This window comes from Triticum dicoccoides, chromosome 3A, assembly GCF_002162155.2.
Source record: "Triticum dicoccoides isolate Atlit2015 ecotype Zavitan chromosome 3A, WEW_v2.0, whole genome shotgun sequence".
NCBI lineage: Eukaryota > Viridiplantae > Streptophyta > Magnoliopsida > Poales > Poaceae > Triticum > Triticum dicoccoides.
This window is the reverse complement of record NC_041384.1, coordinates 755645282-755655274: the sequence shown is the minus strand read 5'-3', so window position 1 is coordinate 755655274 and position 9993 is coordinate 755645282.

Genomic DNA, 9993 nt, shown 5'->3' with positions numbered 1-9993 from the left:
AACGCAGTACGGGACTGACATCGTTCATATCCGATCAGTGCTGGTTGCATTGGTGGTACGAGGTGACATGCACGAAACGTCACCCAATTTTGGGAGGTAGTGGGCATGCCCACTTTAGGGCCCCATGCAAGATTTGAACGACATCGGACACCAAACGCACGTTGCGTCACGTCCAGTCAGTGTTTTCGGTGCGTTTCACGGAGAAAACCATAGGAAATTCATACAGTGCCGGAAAATTATGAAAACTTGCACGCATGATGGACCTGTCGATGAGTGCGTGTGCAAAAAGTTTGGGGTCCACCGGCTGAGTCCGAAAAGAGAACGCATTAAAAAAATGCATTAATATTTTCTGACGTTAAAAAAACATCGGAGATAATGGCTCTCTTTTTGAAGAATATGCATGATCCATGTGAACCTTCACAAGCTCAGAGCAGGTGAAGACTCACATCGATCCTGCATATCCTCCAAATAGAGTCCCACAAACTGAGATGTTTGTGCATTGACCAAAAGAAACTTATATAAAGGAGTCAACGGCGCGCCGGCTTAGCGACGTGGTATTAAACTGAAATGTTGAAGTACAATGCATGTTTTTAATAAATGCATCATGGGCCTGTCGGCGGAAGTTTTACGGGGCGGGCCAAGTGGCCCACTATGGTGTGACCATGTCTATGACGTTGTATGTGCGTGCATGGCATGGAAACCACGCCGCCATTACCTTGCCCCAGGACTGCCTAACCCCGCCGCCTCCACGCACGTCCTCACCCCTCCCCGATCTGACGGTCGCACCGCCATGGTCGTCCCAACTCCCTTCCCTGCCGGCCTGACGGCGGCCATACAATCCGGCATCTGCGTGCGACTTGGATCTCAGGCCCGGCCGTGCCGTCTCGGCAAAGTTGCCGGCACCATAAACCCTAGGACGGGTTGTCGGCCAGCGCGCTGGTGTGGGCACAGGGTGCGCGGCTGCCACGACTAACCCACACCAGGTGGGGTTAGGCAACGGGGGCTGCCGGTGCACGTCGAGACGCCGGAAGGTATGGTATTAAACCATATGTAATGTTTTTTGAATCTCGTAACTAGTTAGATAACTATCATCTTATTTAGAATGCAAGAATTGGGAGATGTGTACTGCTCGGTTGAGAAGTGGTGCGAATTGGTGGGAAAATTCATACCCAGACAGCGCACGATGCTACGTGGCACAAATTTGGACAGTATGTTGAGAATTCCTTTGGTGAAAAAGAGGAAAAATTTATTGGAATTTATGATTACAACGTATGATAGTTGTAGAAAGCGATTTATTATTCGACCAAATATTGACGGCATCAGTGTGCTTAATGAAGATGTTTATGACATATTCGGGATACGTAACGAGGGTGATGATGTCAGTAGCATGATAGCAACAGTACAACTAGATGCCAAAAAAATTGTTCCGAATCGGTTTCTAGACAAAGAACATGCCTAATCCTCATCGATGAGTTGATAAAAAATATTGTTGATACTCAGTCATATGATGATGATTTTGTGAGAAGGGCCGTACTGGTTATTATGGGTACAGTCTTAGCACCACAATCCACCAAGTTTGTTCCTTATCGTTTTTACAAAATGGTGGAGGACGTGAACGCTATCAAGTCATACAATTGAAAAGATTTCATGTTGGGGGTGTGCATGGATGCTATTAAAAAATCGGTCGAAGATCTTGAAAAATTCAAGTGGCCTATCGGGAACTTGGTTCTTCTTCAGGTACAAGTCATTTCGTAATAGTTGTATGTAGATAAGTTTTTTATGTCATCTATGTTTCTGACTAGTTGTGTTTACTATCATGCAGTATATATACTGGGAAAAAGTTGAGCCAATTGGTGTGGATACATTTGATCCTTTGTCTCCACTGGTAGACAAAGGGCCTGTTGTCCCGGTTCGTAAAGGCCTTTTGTCCCGGTTCTGGAACCGGGACTAAAGGGTCGGTACTAATGTCCTGTCCCTTTAGTCCCAGTTCAATCCAGAACCGGGACAGATAGGCCTCCACGTGGCCTGTGCGCGGAGCCCAGGCAGGAGACCCTTTGGTCCCGGTTGGTGGCACCAACCGGGACCAATAGGCATCCACGCGTCAGCATTTCTGTGGCTGGGGTTTTTGTTTTTTTTAAAGGGGGGGGTTTGGGGGTTTTGGGGGGTTAACTTAGGTGTTTCATATATTGTGTTAGCTAGCTATAATTAATAGAGAGAAGTGTCCTCTCTTATGTCCGTGCTTGGTTGACGCTACGTACTATACATACGTATAGAGAAGAGTAGACACGCTAGCTAGCTAGCTAGTAAGCAAACGAAGGAAACAGAAGATCGTCATGAACATATATGCATACAGAGAGAAGTGATATCGACCACCTCTCCTTCTCCGAGAGATTGGTCGAACAACAAGTTCTCGTATATCTATCCGACACTACCGGCTACATATATACAATAATTATCTCTTACAAATATAATCATACGGACTCAGGGTCCACATAGTATTCGCCGTCTTCAGCGATCACGTGGTCAAGAAAGAATGCTGCCAATTCCTCTTGAATTGCTCGCATGCGAGCTGGTGCTAGGAGTTCATCCCGCTTCCGAAACATCTAATTTAAAGAAGGGGGTCAATACATATATATATATGAATGAATGAAACTCAACACAAATGATGGTAATAAAATAAAATTGTGAATGTTGTTATTTACGTACTTCATATTGTTCGTCAGTGTAGCCCCGCTCACAGGTCGTGTGGCGGATGGACTCACAAACGTAGTATCCACAGAAATCATTCCCTTGTTCCTGCCACAACCACTTTACAAGAAATAGAGGTCAATCAAACTGATAAGCAAGAATGCCAAATGGTATTGATGAAACTAGCGCTTGAATCACTAGTAGATGCGCGGAACATGTTACTATAGTACTTACTTTCGGGTGTCTAAATTGCAGCTCCTTCGGCAGTCCCGGAGCTTTTCTGGTGAATTTTCTCCAAACCCTGCCGGACAAAGAAAACAATTAATTGATATATCAGGAAATGAACAAAGTTGCTGATATGGTGGATAATGATCGATTTAACTTACTTCTCAAGTATTTGAGTCATGTCTGCATAGTCCTGGGGATCTTTTCGTCTTGAGTCTAAGACGGTTACTAGTCCCTGCTCAAGCTTAATCTCTAGGAGAATATAGTGGAAACTGCACACGCATGCATAACTCATCAATTACATTACTATAACCTTGACTGATATATAAGGGAAACCGAATACGCACAAGACAGTAACACTCACTTGATGTTGTAAGGAAAGAGTATTATATCTTTGTTTTCATTTATTACCAACGATCGTAGCAAGTTGGCCTCGGTAGCTGCGGCATGAAATTTAACCTGAGTTGCATCTATGAGATATGTGTTAATGAACCCAATATCACCGACTTGTCTTTTCTTCAATTCGGCGATCTTCAATCTGCATAATATAGTGAGGATGATTATAAATACATGCAATGAAAGAGCTGAGCTATATAGAGAGACTTAATGACAGAAGTAGTACTACTTACAGACAGTAGTAGGCGACCGTTGTTTTATCGAGGGCCAATTGATTGAAAAACTGAAAGAACTCCTCAAATGGAACAGGCAACAGTTCAATTTCAACGAGGTCATGCTCCCTTTTAACTTTCACATACAAAGTACTCCTCCCCCAGAGTCTCTGCAGATTTTCAAGTACCAATCATGCAATCTTCGCATCATCGTTGATAGAGATCTTTCATCTTTGACGAGAGGCTTCCCGTACTCGTATCTTTGTATCTGCACCTCCATGGGTTCATAATGTACATCGTCGGGCAGGTAATCGGCAAGATTGCTATAACCGGGCACCATCCTCGGATCATTAGCGACGTTGTCGCTAGGCACCATGAGCGGGGGGCATGATTGCTTCGCTTGTTCGCCGAGCTGGGCAATTTGTTTCCCAGCTCGTCATTCTTTCAGCCTTTGATCACTGACAGTACTTCCCGACCGCTCCACTTCGGCAAATTCCTTTCCAATAATGCGCTCATAGTTTCCTTTCGGCAGAGACTTGGGTGGTTTTGTCAGGGCAGCAAGAGTGCCCTTCGCTTTCACCGGATCTACCTTCTCCTCCAGAAGTGGATGTCTCTTTGCTTTCAACCCTTGAAACCAGTCATCCACTTCGGTTCGTGCGATCTCGGTGTTCTCCTCCGGAGTCCTCTCGTATGGTAACTTCTCTGGAGTCTTCAGAGAAGGACCGAATCTGTATGTCCTCCCGCCTCTGGCTGTACTGCTAGACACCGGCCGAGCAGACGGAGCGGTTGTCTTCTTTACTTGCTTACGAGGCGGAGGAGAAGGACTACGACGCGCCAGAGTAGCCGGAGCAGCGGCAGGTCTCTTCCTCCCTTGCTGACGAGGCGGAGAAGGAGGAGGCTGGCTGCTCGGGCACGTCGGCGCAGGCAGAGAAGGAGGCGGAGTGCCGCCACACGGTGGAGAAGGAGCCGGTTGAGTGCCCTGATCGTCACTCGCCGGAGGAGGAGGCGATGGAGGAGGCGGAGTTCCCTAACTCGCCGGAGGAGGAGGCGGTGGAGGAGGCGGAGTGCCCTGACTTGCCGGAGGAGGAGGAGGAGGTGGAGGCGTCCAGTTCGGAAGGTTGATGAGCTCCTTCCGCCATAGGCATGGAGTCTTCAGAGCAGACCCCAGCCTAGTCTCCCCCTCACCGGTAGGGTGGTCAAGCTGGAGGTCCTCAAATCCCTCCGTTATTTCATCCACCATCACCCTAGCATATCCTTCTGGAATCGGCCGGCAGTGAAAAGTTGCGCCGGGTTCAGTAGGATAAACAGAGCCAACAACCGCCTTGACCTTGAAATTCATCCACTGCGTCATAAGGTGGCAATTTTGAGACTCCGTGATAGCATCCACGGAATAGCTGGCAGGAGCCGTCAAGGCATGCTCCGGCTGAAGCAGCTCGGTGGAATCCATGCTGCTTCTCCGCTGAGATGGCGGGGTAGCTTCGGGGGAAGCTTTGGCAGTATGTTTGCTGTGATTTGGTTCTCGTTCCTCTATCGCTTGTACCCTTGCTTGCAGCGCCTGCATTTGGGTCTGCTACACTTTTTTCCTCCTCTCATGGAATTTGTAACTGCCTACGTCCAGAAACCGAACCTTCCACGAAATGGAGCTTGGCGTGCCTCGTGTCCGTCCAGGGTGCTCAGGATTCCCGAGGGCCATTGTGAGCTCGTCGTTCTCTCTGTCTGGAAAGAACGTCCCTTGCTGCGCTGCTTCGATATAGTGTTGAAGCTTCCTGACTGGTATGTCCATTTGATCATTCGTCCAAATGCACTTCCCTGTTACAGGGTCCAAGGTTCCGCCAGCCCCGAAGAATCAAGTCCGGCAACGGTCTGGCCAGTTAATTGTCTCTGGTTCGATCCCTTTATCAACCAGATCATTCTCAGTTTTGGCCCACTTAGGCCTGACCCCGTGCGATGGTGATGCTTCTTCTTCGCAGCATTTTGCTTGTTTGTCACCGACATCTTCTTACTCTTTTCCGATGTCTTGTGGGCCACAAATGCGGGCCAGTGAAATCTGATCTTCTCATATCTGCCCTTGAATTCTGGTGTCTCAATATTTTCGACAAACTTATTCAGCTCTTTCTTCCACCTCCTGAATAGTTCTGCTCTTTAACTGGCTTCTCTGGATTATCCTCTGGCGGTAGGGTGAAATTTGACTTCAGCTCAGTCCAAAGATCATTTTCTGCATATCATTGACATAAGACACCTCAGGGTCTTCTGTAGCCGGCTTAAACCATTGCTGGATGCTGATCGGGATCTTGTCCCTAACCAAAACCCCGCACTGAGCAAAAAATGCGCTCTTTGTCCGGAGGGGTTCAATCGGTTGGCCGTCGGGCGCGATTGCTATGATCTTAAACTTTTCATCCGAACTCAACTTTTTCTTCGGGCCTCGTCTCTTTACCGAAGTTGTGCTTGATCCGGAGGGCTAGAAAAAAGAACAAAGACTTAATTAATATGTGTACATACCAAAACAATGAATGCATCAATTAGCTAGTCAGCAGAAGCTTAACTAATATATATACCTGGCCGGACTCGGTTCGGTCACCAGAGACGTCATCACGGTCTCCTTCTTGCACCGGCATTGGGTCACCGGAGCCGTCCTCACGGTCTCCTTCTTGCACCGGCATTAGGTCACCGAAGCCATCATAGTCATAGCCAGCTGCTTCCAGACCATCGGTGTCGTTGAGAAACAACAAGCATACGGCATCACTTCCTCGTGCGATTATGTCCCCCAATAACTCTTCTTATACTTCGTCTCGGGCGATGTCCATAGTTTCTACAAATATTGACAGCATGGCAATTATTATTCAAACATGACAGATGGATATATTAGTGGCAAACGTATAACTAATATTAATTAGTGGCCTCGACGCTGCTTCTCTAGGGTTTGGGGTGGCCTCGACGCTGCTTCTCTAGGGTTTGGGGTGGCCACGACGCTGCTTCTCTAGGGTTTGGGGTGGCCTCGACAACGCTTCAAGGATAAAAAAAATAGGAAGAAGAAGAAAAAAAAGAGGAGAAGAAAGAATAGAGGAGTTAAGAAGAAAACCCTAAATAGCAAGTATCGTGGGTGTGAGATACATGTGGCCGTCGGTGTCGGACACTACATCCACGTCCCACAAGTGACGTGGGCGTCGAAGCCCGCGCCACTTGTGGGACATGGATGTAGTGTCCGACACCGACGGTACATGTACCTCACACCGACGATACTTTCTATTTAGGGTTTCTCCTCTACCGCTCGGCAACCCTCGACGACCCTCGTTCCCGATAAAATAAAGAGGAAGAAGAAGAAAAAAAGAGGAGAAGAAAGAATAGAGGAGAAGAACTCCTCTATTCTTTCTTCTCCTCTTTTTTTTTCTTCTTCCTCTTCTTTTTTTATCCTCTTCTTCCTCTCATGTTCGAGAGGATCGCCGAGGGGTCGGGAGGTTGCCTAGTGTCAAAGGATTCAACAAAACCATGTCTTCATCATTAGGCGAAAGTAACAGGTGCATGATGGTACGAAGCTCTCCAAAGTTATTTTGGAACGGAGTCCCAGATAGGATAATTTGCTTTTTGGTACAAAGTTCAGCAAGAACCTTCCAAATATCGTTATTTGGAAGGCCTTTGCTGAAATTCATACAAAAATGCAAATTATCCTATCCGGGACACCATTCCAAAATAACTTTGGAGGACTTCGTCATGCCCTCGTTACTTCCGGCTAATGATGAAGCCATGGATTTTTGCAATACTTTGACACTAGGAAACCTCTCTCGGCCCCTCGGCGATCCTCGACCCCTCAAACCCTCGACAACCCTGGAACCCTCGACCCCTAGACGACCCTGGAACCCTCGACCCTCGACCCTATAGAACCCTCGAACCCTCGACCCTTGACCCCTTAAGAAGAGGAAGACGAAGAAAAAAAAAATAGGAGAAGAAGAAAGAATAGAGGAGAAGAAGTTTTCTTCTCCTCTTTTTTTCTCCTCTTCTTCCCGACCCTCGCCCCCTCGAACACTTGGCGACCCTCGACCCTCTACCCTAGCTAGTTCCCGACCCTCGCCCCCTCGATCCCTCGAACACTCGGCAACCCTCGACCCTCTACCCTAGTTAGTTCCTGACCCTCGCCCCCACGAACCCTCGAACACTCGGTGACCCTCGAACCGTCGGCGAACCCCTCCCCCCATCATGTCGAAGTTATCGGGGAGGGGGTATATCGACCCCACTCATGTCGAAGTTATCTGGTAGGGGGTATATCGACAACGAAATACCCGATACATACATTCATACATAGCCACATGCATCCATACATATATGAACAAAATTAATATCTACTAATTAACAACCTAAATAAAAAAACTAATACATATCTGCATGCACACACATATACACTTCACACACATACACATACATACACATATACACTACACGCATGCATACATATCTCAAAAAAAACTAATAGAGGCGGGCGGCGGAGGCGGGGTGCGGCGGCAAACCGGCGGCGGCGCGGCAAGCGGAGCGCGGCCAGGCGGCGACATCGAGGCAGAGCATGGCGGGCGGCGGCAGCGAACCGGCGGCGGCGCGACAAGCGGAGCACGATCAGGCGGCATCGTCGGGGCAGAGCACGGCGGGCAGCAGCGTCGGGGTGCGGCAAGAGAGCACGGCTGGCGGCGGCGGCAGGGCGCGGCGGGGGGGAGAGGAGGAGAGGAGGGGAACGGCATGGCGGCTCACAGTGGGAGCGGGCCGGGAAGGCGTCGGGGTAGGGCTCGGCGGCGGCGGCGAGGACGGCGAAGTGGAGCAGCCTGACGGCGTCGGGGCAGGGCTCGGCGGTGGCGGAGGAGACGACAAGGGGCAGGGCTCGGCGGCGGTGACGACGCGAGAGGGGCAGCCTGGCGGCGTCGATGATGAGGAATGGGAGCAGTTGGCGGAAATTTCCTAAGTGTTGTATATATAGCCAGAGCATTGGTCCCGGTTCGTGGCACGAAGCGGGACGAATGCCTACCTATGGTCCCGGTTCGTGCCACCAACCGGGACCAAAGGCCAATTTTCAGCAGCCCAAAGGGCGGGAAGCGGCGGCCTTTGGTCCCGGTTGGTGGCACCAACCGGGACTACAGAGGGGCATTGGTCACGGTTCGTGGCACCAACCATGACCAATGCCCCCTTTAGTCCCGGGTGGTGCCACCAACCGGGACCAAAGGCCTTGTGCTGCCCCGTGCCCAAATGTTAGTCCCACCTCGCTAGTTGAGAGGGAGCCGCACCTGTTTATAAGGTGCGGTGCGCCTTCCCTCTCGAGCTCCTCTCTAAAGCTGGCTTTCGGGCCTAACCGTGCAATGTGTGCCTGTGGGCCTACTAGGCCTCCCGCGGGCATGAATCCTGGCCCATGGTAGGGTTTCTAGTCGTATTCAGGCCGTGGGTGCCCAGTAGGTGGCACTTTTTTGTTTTTTTTTGTTTCTACTTACAACAAAATACTTATTGTTGCTATTTTTAATTTTTTTTTTCCAGTTTTTTGTTTTGTTTTCTGTATTATTTATTTTCTTTTGTTTTTTGCTTTATTTTTTAATTCTTTTTGCTTTTAGGTCAGCAAAATTATAAACTTTCTGTTGCTTTATTTATTTTATTTTGTTTCTACTTACAACAAAATACTTATTGTTGCTATTTTTTCCAGTTTTTTTGTTTTGTTTTCTGCATTATTTATTTTCTTTTGTTTTTTGCTTTATTTTTTATTCTTTTTGCTTTTCGTTTTAGAAAAATTATAAACTTTCTGTTAGTGCCATTAGTTTTCAAATTTGAAAACACTTTTTTAGTTTTTTGCTTTAATTTTTAATTCTGTTTGCTTTTAGGTTAGCAAAATTATAAACTTTCTGTTAGCGCCATTAGTTTTAGAAAAATTATAAACTTTCTGTTAGTGCCATTAGTTTTCAAATTTGAATAGTTAAAATTTGAATTCTTTGAAAATTGTTTGAATCACAAGTTTGTGATTAACTTACTAAAAAATGAGAATAGATGCGCTTAAAGAGAAAATTCAACCTAAATTCCTAGTAAATTTCTATGAATTTCAGAGAAATTCACTATGAATTTAGGTTAAACTTTTCTCTATTAGGGCATCTATTTTCACTTCGAGAGGAGCTCAACAAGGCAGAGAGGGAAGGGCTTATAAACCGGTGTGATCCCCCTTCGGTTGGCGAGGTGGGACTAAACTCTGCCCGCAACGAGGACCAACCCTTTAGTCCCGGTTTGTGGCACAAACCGGGACTAATGGTCATGGGCCAGGGGCGAGGAGCAAAAATATAAACTTTCTGTTAGTGCCATTAGTTTTAGAAAGTTGAAAGTTGAAAGTTGGCATGGGCCAGGGACTAATGGTCATGGTATTACGAGGGCCGAACCATAAGACATGAAAGCATTTCAAATGAACTCTGAAAAAGTTGAAAGTTGGCATGGTATCATAATTTCACCCACATAGCATGTGCAT